We start from the raw sequence: 18,904 nt of genomic DNA on the forward strand, positions 1-18,904 counted from the left end.
CTGCGGGTCTTGACGCTGCTCCTCCTCATGAGGCTTGGTCCCTCACGAGGGCCTTACCTTGAACGGTGTCGGGCCCGTTGGTTTGCTCTAGCGAGGCGGGGCCGCCCTGGGCCACAGGCACGCAGGTCTGGGTACCCCCAATCCCAGAATGCCGACAGTAGCCCCCGGTCCCACGGCATGCTCGGGTTGGCTTCAGGGCGGAGCCTTGGGGGGCAGCATGAGACACCGTGGGCCCTCAAATGCCTGTGGGCTAGGCAGGCACGCGTCACGCGGCTAGTGTCTGGTCCTCCTAGTCCTCTATCTCTGCCCCTAGGTGCCCTGCTTGTAGCTTTGGTGCCTTATTGATTTCCTTCTTTCGCACTCGCCTTTCTTGTTAAGTCTTCGGCTCCATACGGCGCCTCCCTGATCCAGCGCCGCATAGTTCCTTGCCAGTCCAACAATGGCGCCCGCCTTGAAGCAGAAGCCAGAAGGGCATGGTCCGACCCCGCCTTCTCCGCTCCTTGACTGCGCCCTCTGCAAGGACGCGAATCTCGTCCCAGTGCTTCCATGGACCGCGACCGAGTCCAGTGAGCACGGGCGAACCCTAATTTGGCCTGGCGTCGTAGAGGAGTGGCCCGCGCATGGGCGGTATACCCCTTCTTCCTTCACAATATTTACGTTGGGTTGGTGCCGCCTTTCTCTCGATTCTTCAGCGTTGTCTTGGACCACTATGGGATCCAAGCCCTTCATCTCCAACCCAACTCTATCTTGCTTCTGTCCCTCTTTGCCTTCTACTGTGAGGCCTTTGTTGGCGTGCAACCTTCGGTTGCCCTGCTCTGCCACTTCTTCAGCCTGCGCCTGCATGACGACGCTCACTTGTCGGCGTGCGTTTCCTTCATGGCAGCCTAGAGCGGCAACGTGCTCTTGAAGGCCGGGAAGGCGGAGAACTTTAGGCACCGCTGGGTCCTCATGTGTCTCAAGGATGCCAACCCCCGGCTAGAAGAGCCGAAGGGGTTGCTGGAGAAGACCTTCGCATGGAGCTCGGAGAAGCTCTCCGATCCTCGGGCCATGCCCGTATTTGAGCGCTTTTCCCGTGACATCAGCGCCAAGAGGCTGATCAGGGGAATGATAGTGAAGGATTTCCTGGCGCAGTGCTTGGCGCCCCTCCACGCACATTCCAGGCCCGTGTGGGAGTACCGGGCTGGCAATGACGTACTCCGGCTTTGGTCCCGGGACCTTCCCTCAGAGTACCTGAGCAGGGTCCTAGTGATTTTTTTGGGCGGCGACCCTGGCGATCTTCCCAAGGCCCTGGGTCCGCTATATCACAACCGGACCGAACTGGTCGCCCGATGCCCATCTTCAATGAGCGGTGGCTTCTCCCGGCTGAAGGCTCCGGTCCGGTGGAGGTGTCATCTGGTGACACCTCCGGTGAAGACCGTCGACGACCTCGTGGTGAGCGTGCCCCTCCCGTCGCAATCCGTACTTTTGCGTGAGCTCGAGGATGATGGCGCCACTGATGATACCTCCGCCGGGACCCCATTGCACCCGGCCAAGGCCTCCCAGGGGGCTTGTGCCCACCTTGTGTGCCACGCGGCCTGCATGCGTGCACGCTTCCCGGAAGCTCGGGGCACCCGCCTCTGCCGGCGGGAGATCCAAGGTGTCGAGCCCGCCTCCCTCCGTGGGGGGCCCGTTTCCTTTGCCGTCGCCGGGGCGGAGAAGAGGAAGATATGGCGCGATGTCGAAGAGTAAGTTTCCTGCTTGGACGCGCCGTGTGTGTCTATTGTCCACGCTTGGCTGATTTATTTCTTTTTGCCCGGCGCCCAGGGATGTAGTCTTTTTGCCTCGGGGCGAAGGGGAAGAAGACGGTCATCAAGCCGGAGGCGGCTCTCGACGCTCCGCCTGCTCTGGTCGGCACGTCACCATCTCTGGGTGGGCAGGAGGAGGTTCGTGGGGTGGCCTCCCTGTCCTTGGTCGCCAAGGCCCCCGAGCCCCCGAAGCATCCTAGGCGACCGTGAGGATGCCGCTACCCGGGGGACAGGCCTGCGAGGATCCTCAGGCTCCGGAGGTGTTGACGCCTGCAACCGTTGAGAAGTCTTCGGGGTATCTTGTTCTTCGTGGCGCTGCTCCTCCGGTAGCGCCACCTGCGCCAGTGTTGGAGACTCTTCAGGAGGGGGTCCAGAAGGCCTCGGTGCTCCCTGGAGGCATACTGGATGCGGCCTTCACCGCCCTGAGTGGTGTCGCAGCTAAGATGACAAAGGTCGAGGAAGAGGCTGTGGCCGTGCGCGCCGAGCGTGTGGGGGGTGCTGAAGGAGGCCAAGGCGGCTGTTGAGCACTGTGAAGAGGTGGAAGCCCGCCTGAACGCCCTCACAGGGGAACATGCCGAGCTCGTCAGGCAACACCGCTCGGAGGAGGAGGAACTTAAGGCCCGCGAGACCAAGCTCGCCGCTCAGGAAGAAGAACTATCCTAGAAGGCGAGCCGCCTGGACACGGAACAGGTGCACTTGGAGAAGGTGGAGAAGGATGTCACCACAAGGAAGGCTCTCCTTGAGGTCCAGGAAGAAGCTCTCGCCGCGGCCAAGAAAAAAAGGCCGTCGAGCTGGCTTGCTTCCCCGACGTCGAGCTCAAGCTTTGCAAGGCGCTCCGCTCCCTTTGTCGGGACGGGTTTGACGAACCTCTGGCCACCCCGAAGGACGGCTTTGCCGCGCTTGCGAAGGGGCTCGTCGCGGTGCTGGAGGTTGTCGTTACGTAGGTGGACACAATCTTGGACAGCGAGTGCAGCGAGCTCTTCTTTGCGGCTGCGACTCGCGTCTTCAGTCACCTTCATCTTCGCGACCCGGGTTTGATCTGAACTCCGTGATCGTGTCGGTCCCTGTTGAGGCCCGCGACCGCGCTGCGGAGGCGGTGAAGGGTCGTGTGGAGGCGCTGGTGACGAGGTTTGCCCGCGTCGCGCCCCCTTTGTTGCCAGGTACCGCTTGAGCCGATGACGGGGAAGACGATGCATCTGACGTCGACGACCAGCCCCTGCGAAGGGGGTGACCGGCGGCGGCTCCTCCTGATCCCTTACACCTATTATCTTCCTGCAATGCACATCGTGCCTCGTAGACACGTTAAACTTATTTGCGTTTTTATGAACTGGGTCATGGTTTGTAATAATTGAATGCTTGAATGTTTTCCCTGCCTTGTTCCTGTCATGTTCGTTGTGTTACTGTACGTCGGCAGGGCCCGCCTCGCACGTACCTTCCCATGATTGAACCGACTAGAAACCAAGGATGGCCCAAAGGGGGAAGGGCTACGAGCGAGTTAGGCTCCTGAGTCGCAATGCTCAGGAGTCCCCCTTGACACACGAGCTGCCCTCATGAGGAGAACGTGGCGAAGATTCCAAAACTCAGAACACCTTCAGCACTCCGCATCGGCGCGGCCCTCCCCGCACGTACCTCCCCTCTATTGAACCTACCGGAAACCAAGGACAACCCAAAGGGGGGAGGGGCTACGAGCGTAGTTAAGCCCCTGAGTGGCGATGCTCAGGGGTCCCCCTTGACGTGCGAGCGACTCCGATGCTCCTCCTAAGAAACCGATGATATAAGAATCTCGAACTCCTTCAGCACTCTACGTCTGTAGGGCCTGCGTGTACGTCCCACGGTTGAACCGACCGGAAAAGGATGGATCATAAGGGAAAGGGGCTACTTGCGAAGTTCAGGCTCCTGAGTCGCGATGCCCAGGAGTCCCCCTTGACGTACGAGTGACTCAAGCATTCTTCCTAAGGTATCCGAAGCCATTTGGTGAGCGCACTCGGCTCTGCATCAGCAAGGCCTGCCCCGCACGTACGTTCCCGCAATTGAACCATCAAAGGACAACCCAAATGGGGAAGGGGCTACGGGCACAGTTAGGCCCCTGAGTTGCGATGCTCAGGGGTCCCCCTTGATGTGCGAGCGGCTCCGTACCTTCAGATCTTTGCCCCACACGCTGGGCATGGGCGATGTCGTGGGTGGACTGCATTGATCTCCTTGCCAGCGGAGGATGTAGTCATTGACGGGCTGTCTTGGTGCCAGTTGGGGGCGTAATCATTGGTGGACTGCATTGGTGCGAACTGAGGGCGTTGTCATTGGCAGACTATGTTGATTTCCCCTATCTGTACCCAACATGGAGCATAGGTCTTCCACTAGGCGTGGGATGGACCCCTCCATGTCCTCGGGGGGCCCTGGGCGTATACAGCCTCGACTCGTTATCACGTGAGAGTGTCACGGTGGGGGCGTATCTGGGAGGTCGCAAGGACTCTTTGGCCTCGCGAGTGTCCCTACCCCGAGGCATTGGGGCCTGATCTTCTGCCCAGCGCGGAGCGTAGGGTTGCCACTAGGCGTGGGATGGACCCCTTTGTGTCCTCGGGGGGCCCTGGGTGTATACAGCCTTGGCTCGTTATTACGTGAGAGTGTCATGGTGGGGGTGTATATGGGAGGTCGCGAGGATGCTATGTCCTCGTGAGTGTCCCTACCCCCGAGCCATTGGTGGACTGAGTTGACTTGGTTTAGGTCATTGGCAAACCCTGCTAACTTCTTCTTCTTTGGGGGCGAGGCTACGTATCTGCATAGACAAACTTTGATCGAAGCCCCCAAGAGGGGGGTTGATCGCCCGACAATATAACCAAGGCAGAATGTTAGGATGCCAAACAGGTGAAATTGAACAACCAAATGATGCATAAACGAAAGTAGTAGTCGGGGAATGCCCGGAGCTGGGGGAGGCTGCATGGCCCCAGGGATGCCCTCGGACGTGGTGAACCAAAAAGTTACCTCGCAGCGGCCAACAAAAAGTCACCTGGCGGCCAAGCCGCTGAAGTGCCGGAGGCTTCGTTGTTGCTTGATCTCTTGTCTTCGCGGTCGCGACCCTCACGGGTCCGCCGCCTCCCATGGCTCGGAGCATCTGGTCTGCCATCTCATGGGTACGAGCATCGCCTGCTGGAGCCTCTGGTAAGTGGCAGGCGCGTTCCCCAGCCCGAAGGGCATGAACGCGGTAGCGCCTGGGTACTCCCACTGGTAGCCAGTTAGCGTAGGCCAGAAGGGCCCGTGTGCTGCGGCTATGTTGGTTGTAGATGCGTTGATGCAGATGCGGGGTCGGTCTACCATGCCGACGACAACGACTGTGATTGGTGGTGCAGGGTAGTCTCCGCGTTGCATGGCCTAGGCCTCGCAGAGTTCTTGGTTTACTTCGATGATGGACTCGCGAGAGCTGGTTGGACGTGTTCTGGAGCGCGCCCTCGGGATGTGCTCGAACGTCGCCTCCGCCTTACTGATCAGGCTAGGGGCCTCCCTGGTGTGAGCCCCCAGCTCTGACCCAATGTAATGCCCCGGACACACCCGCCGGTGGTCGTTACTCCTGGGGGGATCTAGACTGGCCTCACATATCAATACTAGTCTTTTCTGCGCACTTTGTCCTCACTTATGCGCACCCGGGATGAACTTCCTCGTCGGTCACCCATCCTAGAACTACAGGACCGTTCCCTCTTGGTACAAACGTCTGTGCATCCAGTCCAGTACATGTACCATGTCGTGTGCCACGACGGGTCACAAACGTCATGAACAACATGACCGCACACCTTTCTGCAAACATCCGTGTAACCGCGAGGGTCGGCTCTGATACCAAACTTGTAACACCCCGGACACACCCGCCGGTGGTCGTTACTCCTGGCGGGATCTAGACTGGCCCCACATATCAATACTAGTCTTTTCTGCGCACTTTGTCCTCACTTATGCGCACCCGGGATGAACTTCTCGGTCGGGCACCCATCCTAGAACTACTCCAAGCCAAGCACGCTTAACCTGGGAGTACTGGTTGAATGGGCTCCCGAAAAAGAAGGAATTCCTTATTGATATGAGTAGTCTATCATCCCTAATAAGCCAGGCTATCACACCCAAGAGGGGCTCCGAGCGCGCATCCTTAAGCGATGGAGGGCAGGGCTCCATCCCCGGCCACGGAGCCCGAAGCCCCGAGCCACTCCATGGGGAGGAGCTCCTTCTTCTTCTTGCATGGGTCCTCACGAGGCAGCTCGTCGTCTTTATCGTCCGAGCGTTCCGCCGCCGCCGCGTGGTACGCTCACTCCAGTGCAGAGACGACATCCTTCTCATGACAGGGAATGGTGATGACGCCGTCGCTCCCCGGCATCTTGAGGACATTGTATCCATGGTGGACCACTTCCATGAACTTGGCAAGCACTGGGTACCCGAGGATGGCGTTGTATGGCAGGTGGATGTGCGCGACGTCGAAGACGATGATCTCAGTGTGGTAGTTCTGGCACTCGCCGAATGTGACGGGCAGATGCACTTGCCCAATGGGTACGGTGGATACCTTTGTTACCCCTGAGAAGGGCCTGGTCGACATGAGCTTCTCATACGGCAACTGGAGTTTCTCGAAGGTCTCGACTGAGAGGACGTTGAGCCCAGCTCCACTGTCAATGAGGGTGTTGGTGACGAGGACGTTGCTGATGGTTGGGGTGCACATCATTGGGAGCTTGTCAGTTATGAACGAGCACTTGAGCTGGTCGCTTGGGTCGAAAGCAATGGTGGTCTGGGACGAGTTGAGGGGACGCATCGCTTCAGGCCTCGGGAGGGCGGCATTCACCTCCCGGGCAAACTGCTTGAAGGCGCGGTTGGAGGCTGGGTCTGGGTGCCGCCCAGGATGGAAGCCACTGCCATGGCCTCCTGGAAGCCCCCAGCCGTGTTGTCCTTCCTGTCTTCATCCCTCCTCTTAGGCTGCGGAGGCAACGGGGGAAGCCCGGCCTCCCGAGGGCGAGCCTCACGAGGTTGGACGTGCCGCTGACCCTCCTGAGGATTATCACGACAACGGTCCCCCTGAGGTTGGCCACGCCAGGGGTCCTCCTGAGGCTATTCATGCCACCCCTGATGTGGCTCACAATCATCCCAGCGGCCCATTGCGGCCTCCTCTGCGTGCAGGGCTTCTGTAGAACCGTCCGGGGCTCCTGTTGAAGTGCTCGGCACGAACCAAACGGAGTTCTTGACATTCAGAGGTGTCATGTCCGCTGGTGGCATGTAAGATGCATGTCGCCCCCCTCTAGACGGGCGCTCTCCCCTCGAGTATGTTTCACCTGAGGATCGACGGCGAGCACCATCGGGGCCTTGTGCTTCACCTCCTTTGCTTTGGCTTTCTTCTCTTCTGGGTCCGCCGCCTGGGGCCCGAGGAGCGAGAGGCATCCTTCTTCCGCCTTGGCGCATTTGCTTGCCAAGTTGAACATCTCCAGTGCGGTGCTCGTTTCATCGTTCATGGCGAGCTCTTCCTTCGTCTTCAGGTCGGTGACTCCGTCGGAGAAAGCCGAGATGACGACCTCGTCGGACGCCTTGGGGATCTTGAGGCGCATGACCGTGAAACACTGTATGAACTTGTGCAGGGTCTCTCCCTCCTGCTGCTTGACGCGCCGCGGGTCGTTCACGGTGGGAACAAGGTCGCGGGTGCCCTGGAAGTTGGCGATGAAGCGCTCGCGCATGTCGTACTAGGAGGTGATGGACGCCTTCAGGAGTTTGAGAAGCCATGAGAGTGCGCCGCGCTTGAGCGCCATCGGGAACCAGCACGCCATGATCTTGTCACCTCCTCCTGCCGCCCTGATGCTCAGCATGTAGAGTTGTAGAAACTCAGCTGGGTCTTGGGTGCCATCGTAACGTGGGGGCAGGTTGGGCTTGAACTTGTAGGGCCACGCGGCGGGGTAGAGCTCGGGGGAGATGGCGAAGCACTCTACTGGTCCAACGGGCACGGTACGCGCGTGGGCTGCTAGGTCTTGTTGCTCCACAGGGTCTGCTTCGAGGATCTGCAACGCCGAGGGTGCGCACGCGTTGGCGCGGGGCCAGGGAATCATCTGGTAGCTTGCTTCATCCCCGGGCCCTACCCTGGGGTCACGAGGTCGGGCGCGGGGTCGCGCTTCCTGCATGGGCTCTGTGTCCGCGACATGCCGCGGGGTTGGGGGCAACCCATCTTGTTCCTCATTGTTCGCCAGGGACGGCTGGGACCGGAGCGAGCAGGAGAGCACCGTTGAGTCACCGCCAGTGGTGATGAGCTCCTCGATGCGATGGAGCCAGTCGTCATGGCGGTATGGAGCGGGCCGGTAACGGAGCAGCTCAGTGGCCATGGAAAGCGTGCGACGGCCATGGGGCATCTCTAGCTGAGCGCGCGATGCCGACCCTGAAGGCCTGGCGAGCGACGACGTGAAGGTGCGGCCGTCGACCGGCTCGGTCGCCGGCTAGGAGGAGCCATGTTGCTCTTGAGCTTCGGGGCCAGTGGCAGCGTTCACCACGGGTGCTGGCGACCGGCGCGCGCCGGCGGCACCGACGGGCGTGGTCTGGGCGATGCGGGTGGCACGACGTTCTGCGCAAACCCGGCAAGCGTCAGCCATCGGAGCCGTGGAGCTTGGTGAGGGCGGAGCTTGTAGGAAACCTCGACACGCCTCTACCTGGCGCGCCAAATGTCGGATTTCGGGCTCCGCAAAACCCTAAGGATTTGAACACTTGGGCATGTACGAAGGTATCTCCCTAGTTCGCCTTGCCTAACCCACTATTCGATGGAAATGATGAACGACTCACTCGATGGCGAGGGGAACACAGAACACAACAGTTTACCCAGGTTCGGGCAGATGCGAAGCGTAAAACCCTACTCCTGCTTTTGGTGGATTGCCTCTCATGGAGATGGTGTATGAATTAGTACAGTGTTCTTGGGCCTCCAGAGGCCGAGCGACTAGGTGTATTGTTCTACCATCCGAATGAACTCTCTCTCAAGTATCCTACCCTCTCTATTTATAGCGGAGGCCCGGGTCCTCTTCCCTCATAGCTTCGACGGGAAGGGATTCCACAACGGCCAATTTTTAAGGGGAACATGGGAACATGCTCCCCTGCCCAAAGGTGGTCTACGCCTGCAAAGTAATTGTCCACGTCACAGAGACGGGCCCGTGGATGACGTTTGCCCTACTGACGGGAGGCTGCAGCTTTGTTGCACCAAAAGGGAAACCTTTGGAAGATGCCTTTGGAAAACCTGTATGCCCCCGCATCCTTTGCACCAAAGGGGAAACTGTCCCGTCCTGCCATCTACTGCTCGCTTGTCCTTTCCTGGCGTCACCCTTGACTCCTGAGGCCCGGCCTTGCCTCGGAATATCCGCCGCTACGGGGGGGGGGGGGGGGGTCCTGAGGAGGCCCCCTGCGGATCTTGACGCTGCTCCTCCACATGAGGCTTGGCCCCTCACGAGGGCCTTTCCTTGAACGGTGTTGGGCTCGTTGGTTTGTTCCGGCGAGGCGGGCCCGCCCTGGGCCACAGGCAGGCAGGTCTGGGTACCGCCAATCCCAGAATGCCGACAGATTGCTCCCACCACTAGTGCGGAATCTTGTGAAATTAATGCCGCTTTGCTCTATCTTGTTATGAAAAAACAATTTTCTGGCCTTCCTAGTGAAGATGTCGCATCCCATCTAAATACTTTCGTTGAGTTGTGTGATATGCAAAATAAGAAAGATGTGGATAATGAAATTGTTAAATTAAAGCTATTTCCTTTCTCATTATGAGATCGTGCCAAAACTTGGTTTTCATCTTTACCTAAAAATAGTATTGATTCGTGGAATAAGTGTAAAGATGCTTTTATTTCCAAGTACTTTCCGCCCGCTAAGATCATCTCCCTTAGGAACGATATAATGAATTTTAAGCAACTTGATCATGAACATGTTGCACAATCTTGGGAGAGAATGAAACTAATGATTAGAAATTGCCGCAAGCATGGTATGAGCGTATGGATGATTATACAAAAAAATTACGCGGGATTGAATTTTCCTTCTAGAAATATTTAAGATTTAGCGGCGGGTGGTACCTTTATGAAAATCACATTAGGATAAGCTACTAATCTCCTACTAGTAAATTACTGTCAATGGTATACCGAAAGATCTCCTACTAGTAAAAAAGTGCATGCTATGGAAGAAATAAATACTTTGAGTGGAAATATGGATGAATTTATGATATGTTTTTCTAGTAAGACCGCTCCTATTGATCCCAATGATATGCCTTTGTTTTCTTTGATTGGACATAATAATGAATCTATGGATGTGGATTTTGTTAGTAGGAACAATTTTGGCAATAATGCGTATAGAGGTAATTTCAATCCTAGGCCGTTTCCTAGTAATTACTCTAATAATTATGGTAATTCCTACAAAAATTCTTATCGAAATTATAATAAGATGCCCTCTGAACTTGAGAATAATATTAAAGAATTCATTAGCTCTCAAAAAGGTTTCAATGCTATGATTGAAGAAAAATGATTGATGATTTGGCTAGGAACGTTGATAGAATTTCCCTTGAGATTGATTCTTTCAAAATTAGATCAATTCCACCCAAGCACGATATTAATGAGTCTTTAAAAGCCATGAGAATTTCTATTGATGATTGCAAGGAAAGAACCGCTAGAATATGTGCTAAGCGTGAATGGCTTGAAAACGTGTTTTCTCGTGATAATATTGATGAAGATCTAAAAGTGATTGGCGTGACACCTATTGAATCTTTGTTTTCTATCATAAATCTTGAAAAAGATCGGACTGGAGATGAGTCAACTTTAGCTAAAAGGCGTCCCAATGATTCAGAGTTCAGAGATCTTAGTGATAGTATTGATAAAAGTGGGATGGAAGAGTTCATAGATCTTAATTAGAAATGAGCCCACTCTTTCGGATTTCAAGGATTTTAATCATGATAGTTGCTCTTTAATTGATTTTGTTTCCTTGTTGCAATCCATGTTGAATTCTCTGCATGCTTATAGTCAAAATAAAGCCTTTACTAAACATATTGTAGATGCCATGATGAAATATTTTGAAGAGAAACTTGAGTTGGAGGTCTCTATATCTAGAAAACTTCATGATGAGTGGGAACCTACCATTAAGATTAAAGTTCAAGATTATGAGTGCCATGCTTTGTGTGATTTGGGCGCTAGCGTTTCCACAATTCCAAAAACTTTATGTGATGTATCAGGATTCCGTGAATTTGATGATTGTTCTCTAAATTTGCATCTAGCGGATTCTACAATTAAGAAACCTGCAGGAAGGATTAATGATGTTCTTATTGTTGCTAATAGGAATTATGTGCCCGTAGATTTCATTGTTCTTGATATAGAAAGCAATCCTACATGTCCTATTATCCTTGGTAGACCCTTCCCTAGAACGATTGGTGCAATTATCGACATGAAAGAAGGTAATATTAGATTACAATTTCCATTAAGGAAAGGCATGGAGCTATTTACTAGAAATAAAATAAGATTGCCTTATGAATCTATTATAAGAGCTACCTATGGATTGCATACCAAAAATGATAATACCTAGATCTTTTGCATTATGCCTAGCTAGGGGTGTTAAACAATAGCGCTTGTTGGGAGGCAACCCAATTTAATTTGTTTTGGTTTTGTTTTTTTTCCTGTTTTTGAGTGCTGCACATATTATTACCTCTGTAATAATTGTGTTTTATTGTTTCAATTAGTGTTTGATCCAAGTAAGACCTTTGGGATAGTCTATGATGTTTGCAAGTTGATTTTGCTGAAAGACAGAAATTTTGCTCCCAGTCCAGGAATTTTATAAATTCACTGAAACGTGCTTTTGATCTGAATTTTTCACAAAATATTTGTTTACAAATTTCTCAGATTTTCCTAAGTTCTCAGAATTTTTGGAGTTACATAAGTATTCGAATTAAACAGATTTCTACAGATTGTTTTGTTTTTGACAGATTCTGTTTTTTTTGTGTTGTTTGCTTATTTTGATGAATCTATGGGCTGTATCGGGGGGTATGAACCATGGAGAAGTTGGAATACAGTAAATATTACATCAATATAAATAAATAATTAGGTCACAACAGTACATAAATTGGTGATTTATTTTTCTTATACTAACGGATCTCACGAGTTTTCTGTTGAGTTTTGTGTTGTGAAGTTTTCAAGTTTTGGGTAAAGATTTGATGGACTATGGAATAAGGAGTGGCAAAAGCCTAAGCATGGGGATTCCCAAGGCACCCCAAGTCATATTCAAGGATACCAAAGAGCCTAATCTTGGGGATGCCCCGGAAGGCATCCCCTCTTTCGTCTTCAATCCATCAGTAAATTTACTTGATGCTATATTTTTATTCACCACATGATATGTGTTTTGCTTGGAGCATCTTGTATGATATGAGTCTTTACTTTTGAGTTTGCCACAATCATCCTTGCTGCACACATCTTTTGTGAGAGAGATACTTACAGAATCGTGAATTTATTAGAATACTCCTTGTGCTTCACTTATATCTTTTGAGCTAGGCAATGTTGCTCTAGTACTTCACTTATATCTTTTAGAGCACGACGGTGTTGTGGAATTATTAAACTTTTGTAACTCACTTATATTATTTTGAGAGTTATGTAAACATCATGGTAATTGTGTTAGGTTATGAATTTAGTCCTAATATAATAGGCATCCAAGAGGGATATAATAAAAACTTTCATATTAAGTGCATTGAATATGATCGGAAGTTTGATTTCTTGCATATAGTTTTGAGATGTGAAGATGGTAATATGAGAGTCATGCTAGTAAGTAATTGTGAATTAGAAAAAAAAATACTTGTGTTGAAGCTTGTGATTCCCGTAGCATGCACGTATGGTGAACCGTTATGTGATGAAGTCGGAGCATGACTTGTTTAATGATTGTCAACCTTTGTGTGGAGGTCGGGATCGCGTGATGGTTAACTCCTACCAAACCTTCCCCTAGGAGCATGCGTCTAATACTTTGCTTCAATAACTAATAGGCTTTTGCAACAAGTATGTGAGTTCTTTATGATTAATGTTGAGTTCATGGATTATACACACTCTCACCCTTCCACCTTTGCTAGCCTCTCTAGTATCGCGCAACTTTCACCGGTACATTAAACCCACCTTCCTTTGAACAACCACCATATATTTTCCTCAAAACAGTCACCATACCTACCTATTATGGCATTTATATAGCCATTTCGAGATATATTGCTATGCAACACTACCGTCCCGTTTTTATGACATGCACCATCACTTCCATATTGCTTATAGAGTCATACTTTCTTCTAGCTATCTAGTTGTAATCTTTGAGTTGTAAGTAAATAAAAGTGTGATGATTTTCATTATTAGAGCATTGTCCCGTGTGAGAAAAGTATGATGGAAGCTATGGTTGCCTCACAAGTTGGTATGAGTATCCGGAATTTACAAAAGAAAAAAGAGACCAGCGAAGCCCTTAAAAAATAAAAGAGGCCAAAGAAGTCCACCCAAAAAAGAAAAGAAAAGAAAAGAAAGAAAAGAAAAAAATGAGAGAAAGAGAAAAGGGATAATGCTACTATCTTTTTTCACACTTGTGCTTCAAAGTAGCACCATGTTTTTCATAGAGAGTCTCCTATTTTGTCACTTTCATATACCTAGTGGAATTACATCTTTTGCACGACCACTTAGTTTTCCTTTTGAGCTTTCGTACACTTATAGCTCTAGTGCATTTGTTGCATGGAAATCCCTACTCACTCACATTAATATCTATTGATGGGCATCTCCATAGCTCATTGATATGCCTAGTTGATGTGAGACTATCTTCTCCTTTTTTCTTTTGCAACCTTCACTACATTCTATTTCATCCACTCTTCAAAAAATCGGCCAATTCAGCGATTTGTCGGCTGATTAATCGCTACTCGGGGTGTGACCGCTAAGATAATGCCATATCGTCAGCATTAATATTTTAGGCCGAATTATTGGTCTGACAACCGATTTATCGCGACATTCCTGATTAATCGGTATGGGCCCGTGTGTACAGAAATCTGAAAATGGGCCTCGCTTTCGCCGCAAAGCACCAAATATTGCCGCTTAGTAGGCCGATAGGGTTTGCCAGATTCTATCCACACTATGCAGTCTGTCCACACCGCCGCAATTCCTCATCCACACTTCCCCCTCCATGTTCCCGATCCACACCGCTGCCGCCACCCTGCTTGCCCCCGGTGGTCGGGGCTAGCCCAGCCGCCACCTCCGCTTCACCATCGGAGCTGCCCCTCCTCTTGCCCAACAGCCCAGTCGCCGCCTCCCTTGCCATCTCGCCGACTACATCGCCATCTCACTAGCTCCTTCCCTATCTTCACGACCACCAGTCTCGCTATCGCCACTCGCCGGTTCCCTGGAGCATCTCACTGCCGCCACCACCACTCTTCCATGATCACCACTTCCGCGACCACCACTTTCGCTCTTCCTCCTCCAGCAGCAGTGAACCGGGGCCCCTTCCCGAGGACGACGACCCGGCCATGTCGCCGCCGCGAGCACTACATGCAGCAACACACCATCCCCGACGACACCGTCCTCCAGTAGCAAGCAGGCCAAAGGTTGGACCTGCTCCCATCCCTGCTTCGTCAATGTAATTCAGGGCTGTCAGTGCACTTTTTTGTTTTTTGCGGTTTTATATTCTTTGATAATTTGATGCACTAGTGCATCAACAATCGGAACTTAACTTCCGGTTGTTGTTTCTTAAATTTTGATTTGACGACTTCAAGAATAGATGCTGGTATTGACTGGAATTGTAGATTTGTAGATGCTGGTATTGTAGATTTTTAGATGCTGGTAATGCATGTCAAAGATGTATGTTTCTGTCCACATTGGTAATAAATTAATAAGTGTTATTGCCTTGTGTTTTTTGTAGATGTCTGTTTCTCGTACTTTAGAGGTTGCAAGTTCCAAACTTAAGAGAAACTCAGATGACATGGCTTGGGAATTTGTTGTGCTTATTGATCCAGATGATCTACAAACAGTCAAGTGCATTCTTTGTGGAAAAGAGATGTCAGGAGGGATGACTAGGATGAAGAACCACATAGCTGGTATCAAAGGGACAGTAACATGTTGTATGCAAGCCACACCAGATCAGAAAGCTCAATGTAAGGCTGCACATGAGGCACCAAAGAAGAGGAAGAGGGAAGAGCAAAAATAAGAAGAAGAAGTAAGAGCTTTGGTTAGCATAGAGGCCAATAACAATGAGGATCAACAAGAGCTCAATGAAGTTGGCAAGGGTGACCCGAACAAGGGGCCAATGGATCAATATATTTCTCCAACCGACCCTTCAATCCCGTTGAACATGGTAAAATTTCAGCGGAATATTAATGATAGTGTTCATAAGGAGAGAAGCTACCAAGTAGGGAAATATTTGGCTAGATGGTTGTACAAGAAGAATGTACCCTTTAATGCTATAAATGATGATGACTTCAAACAATTTTTTGAGGCTCTTGGTCGTTATGGTCCTAATTGGAAGCAACCTTCACAATATATGATTTGAGAGAAGATGTTGTTGGAAGAGGTGGAAAGGACTAAGGATTTGTTGAAGCCACATGAAGTTGAGAGGGCGGATACCAGATGCTCTATCATGACCGATGCTTGGACAGATAAGAAAAGGAGGATCATCATGAACTTGTGTGTGCATTGCAAGTTGGGGACGGTATTTCTTGGATCAAAGGCGGCATCGGTTGATGCACACACAAGTTTATACATCTTCAATTATGTGGATGAGTGCATTGAGAAAATTGGTACTAATCTGCACTTTTTAATTTTCTCTCATTCATTTTTTCTTGTTTTCATCATGTGTGTATGCTGAATGTTATGATTTGATTATTGTGTTTGCAATGATGTTTTATAGGGGCTGATAATGTTGTGCAAATAGTCACGAATAATGCATCAAAGAACACGGGAGCAAATGTGATGTCGAAAAGTCAAAGGCCCAAGATATTTTGGACCTCATGTGCAACTCACACAATCAACTTGATGGTAGAAGAAATAGGGAAGTTGAAGCAGTTTGCTCCTGCAATTACCAAAGTCAAACATATGACATGTTTCCTTTATGCACATCATACGACATTGGCACCGACGAGACTTCATACCAGAAAAAGAGACATTGTTAGGCCAGGAGTAACTAGATTTGCTTCGGCATTTCTTACCTTGCAAAGTCTTGCTGCTAAGAGGAAACAACTAACGGATATGTGTTGTAGTGAGACTTGGGAAAATTGCAAGCAAACACGAACAAAGAAGGGGAAGGTGGCTCATTCGACAATAATGAGTAGGGCATTTTGGAAAAATGTGTCTCTTTACATCAAGGTATGGTTAGATGAACTACAAATTTTGTCTTCTTTCATGTGTTTCATCATGCATCTAAATAGTAATGTTGTGCTTGTCTATGTTTTATGTTTGAATTCAAGGTTTTCGAGCCTTGGTGAAGTTACTTCGGTTGGTTGATAGTGATGGGCAGTCCATGGCCTTTATGTATGGACAAATAGTAGAAACAAAGAAGGCAATAATGCTTGGGGTTGAAAGTTCGGAGAGGGATTACAAGGTGATCACAACAGCCATGGAGAGCAAGATGAATGGGAGTCTAGATACCACATTGCACATGGCAGCATATGTCTTGAATCCTTATTATAGCTATGCTACTTCAAGCATATTCACCGATGTAGACGTCATGTCTGGGTTGATGGATGTTATTGAACAATTTTATCATGATGATGATGACAAGCAAGATAAAGCACTTAACACAGACTTGCCCAAATTTAAGAAGGAAGGCATGTTTGGAAGGTGGCTGCCACAAAAGCCATTACCAATGAAAATTACAATGTCGGTAAGCTTGTTCGCAATGGTAATTCTGTCATATTGCATTCCTGAAAATTTTGGGCTGGTGCATTACAATTTCAATTTTCTATAAATGCAGGGGAATGGTGGGCAACTGATGGACTACAAACTCATACATTGATGCACATGGCCACGAGGATACTCAACTTGACCACAAGTTCATCCGGATGTGAAATAAATTGGAGTGTTTTTAACAAGTAATTCTCAACTTGCAAATACTCAAATCCACTACTGCTCAAATCTGATCCTTACTTTCTTTTTGACAATATGTAAATATCTAAGCTTCACTTTGCAATTTGTAGGTACATGAAAAGAGAACAAATAAAGTGGATGTGCGTTGTAGGGACGATCTAGTTTATGTTCAGTTCAATGGAAGAATGCTAGACAAGAGAAAGAAGTACTCATCATCTTCTGATGTCCTCCTTGGTGAAGATGCTTCCACAACCCAAGATAGGATATGTGAAGATGTTGAAATGGAGGAAGCCGAATATGACAATGCAATGGAGCCTCGTAGAAGTCTAAGGGTGAGATAACTACATGAAGTGAAAGAGTTTGTTTCTAATGATGAAATTGACGTTGTGCCTATCAATGAGGATGAGATAGAGTTCGAGTCTAATGATGATGGGGTTGGGTTAGAAGAAACCAATGACAATGGTGAGGAAGATCATATGCAACCTTGAATCTTATGCTGATTGGTGTTGTGAGTTGTGAGAGAAGAATTCTACTTTAGACTTTTGGTTGTGACTTGTGAGAGAATCAAAGAGCAAGAATCTTGTTATTCTTGTTTCGTGGACCTTCTTATTACCTTTTTTATCCTTGTTTGAACTTTCATGGACCTTGTTATGGCCTTATGTGCACTATTGTACTGGACCTTGTTATCATCTTATTTGCTTTCTACTATTAACTATTAAGTGTTATCTCTTATCTGATTCTGATATGTAATATCTATTATATGCATTGTTTTAGAGATGTAATGATATGTAATATCTATTATATGCATTGTTTTAGAGATGTAAAAACAGCACACGTGCTATCCTAATTTTGTTTGGTTTGTAATTGTCTATTTATCTATAGTATTGTCCTATATTCCTATTTAAAAAATTTAAAGGCATGTTGTTTAACAGTTTGAGTGAAGATTTTTCTATTTATATCTTAAGAGTGCCTCAAACCTATGACTTATTAAAAAACTGATCGATTAATAGTCCACGGAGAAAATTGATTTATCATCCGATTATCCGATTAATCTCAAATCTCCAGCCGCCCGAGACGATAATGATAAGCGATATCCCAAATAGTGATTTCACCTATAGTGCTATATTCATGGCTCACACTCATGTATTGCGGTTGAGTTGAAAAGGTTTGAGAACATAAAAAGTGTGAAACAATTGCTTGATTTTCATCGGGGTTGTGCATGATTTAGATACTTTGTGTGGTGAAGATGGAGCATAGCCAGACCATATGATTTTGTAGGGATAACTTTCTAAGACCATGCTATTTTGAAAGGAAGCAATTACCTTATTAGTATGCTTAAAGTATTATTGTTTTTATGTCAATATAGACTTTTTCTTTAAGTTTTATGGATCTGAATATTGATGCCACAATAGAGAATATTACATGGATAAATATGTTAGGTAGCATTCCACATCAAAATTCTGTTTTTAGCATTTACCTACTCGAGGACGAGCACGAATTAAGCTTAGGGATGCTTGATACGTCTCCAATGTATTTATAATTTTTTAATGTTCCATGCTATTATATTATCTGTTTGGGATGTTTTATATGCATTTATATGTTGTTTTATATTATTTTTGGGACTAACCTATTAATGCAGAGCCTAGTGCCAGTTTCTGTTTTTCCACATTTTTGAGTATTGCAGATAAGGAATATTAAACAGAGTCCAAATGGAATAAAATCTACGGAAATATTTTTCTTGGACCAGAAGACACGCAATAGGCTTGGAGTAGGGGCAAGGAAGTTGTCGGGAGGCCACAAACCTGTAGGGCGCGCCCTAGGGGGGTGGCCGCGCCCCCTGGCTTGTGGGACCCCTGCAGGTCTCCTAACCCTGATTCTTGGGCTATAAATTCCTAAATATTCTCATATCGCCAAAACGAGCAACAGAAATACTTTTACGCCGCGGGGAGCCTCTGTTCCCGAGAGATCCAATCTGGGAGCCTCTTCCGGTAATCTGCTCGAGAGGGAATTGATCATGGAGGGCATCTACATCAACTCCATTACCCCTCCGATGATGTGTGAGTAGTTCACCATAGACCTACGGGTCCATAGCTAGTATCT

At 48.8% G+C, this 18,904-nt stretch overlaps 1 long non-coding RNA gene across 2 annotated transcripts; it reads left to right on the forward strand.

Moving 5' to 3' along the window:
* The first annotated feature begins 13,848 nt into the window (after positions 1 to 13,848).
* LOC123425976 lies at positions 13,849 to 17,529 on the forward strand. 2 transcript variants are annotated; one of them, XR_006621970.1, is made up of 6 exons: positions 13,849 to 14,331; positions 14,646 to 15,519; positions 15,630 to 16,084; positions 16,186 to 16,601; positions 16,692 to 16,809; positions 16,915 to 17,529. It is a non-coding gene; the product is annotated as an uncharacterized LOC123425976 (long non-coding RNA). The 2 variants fall into 2 exon arrangements; XR_006621972.1 differs by having other exon boundaries at positions 16,186 to 16,597.
* The last annotated feature ends 1,375 nt before the right edge of the window (positions 17,530 to 18,904 follow it).

The sequence above is a fragment of the Hordeum vulgare genome, chromosome 1H, assembly GCF_904849725.1.
Source record: "Hordeum vulgare subsp. vulgare chromosome 1H, MorexV3_pseudomolecules_assembly, whole genome shotgun sequence".
Classification (NCBI taxonomy): Eukaryota; Viridiplantae; Streptophyta; class Magnoliopsida; order Poales; family Poaceae; genus Hordeum; species Hordeum vulgare.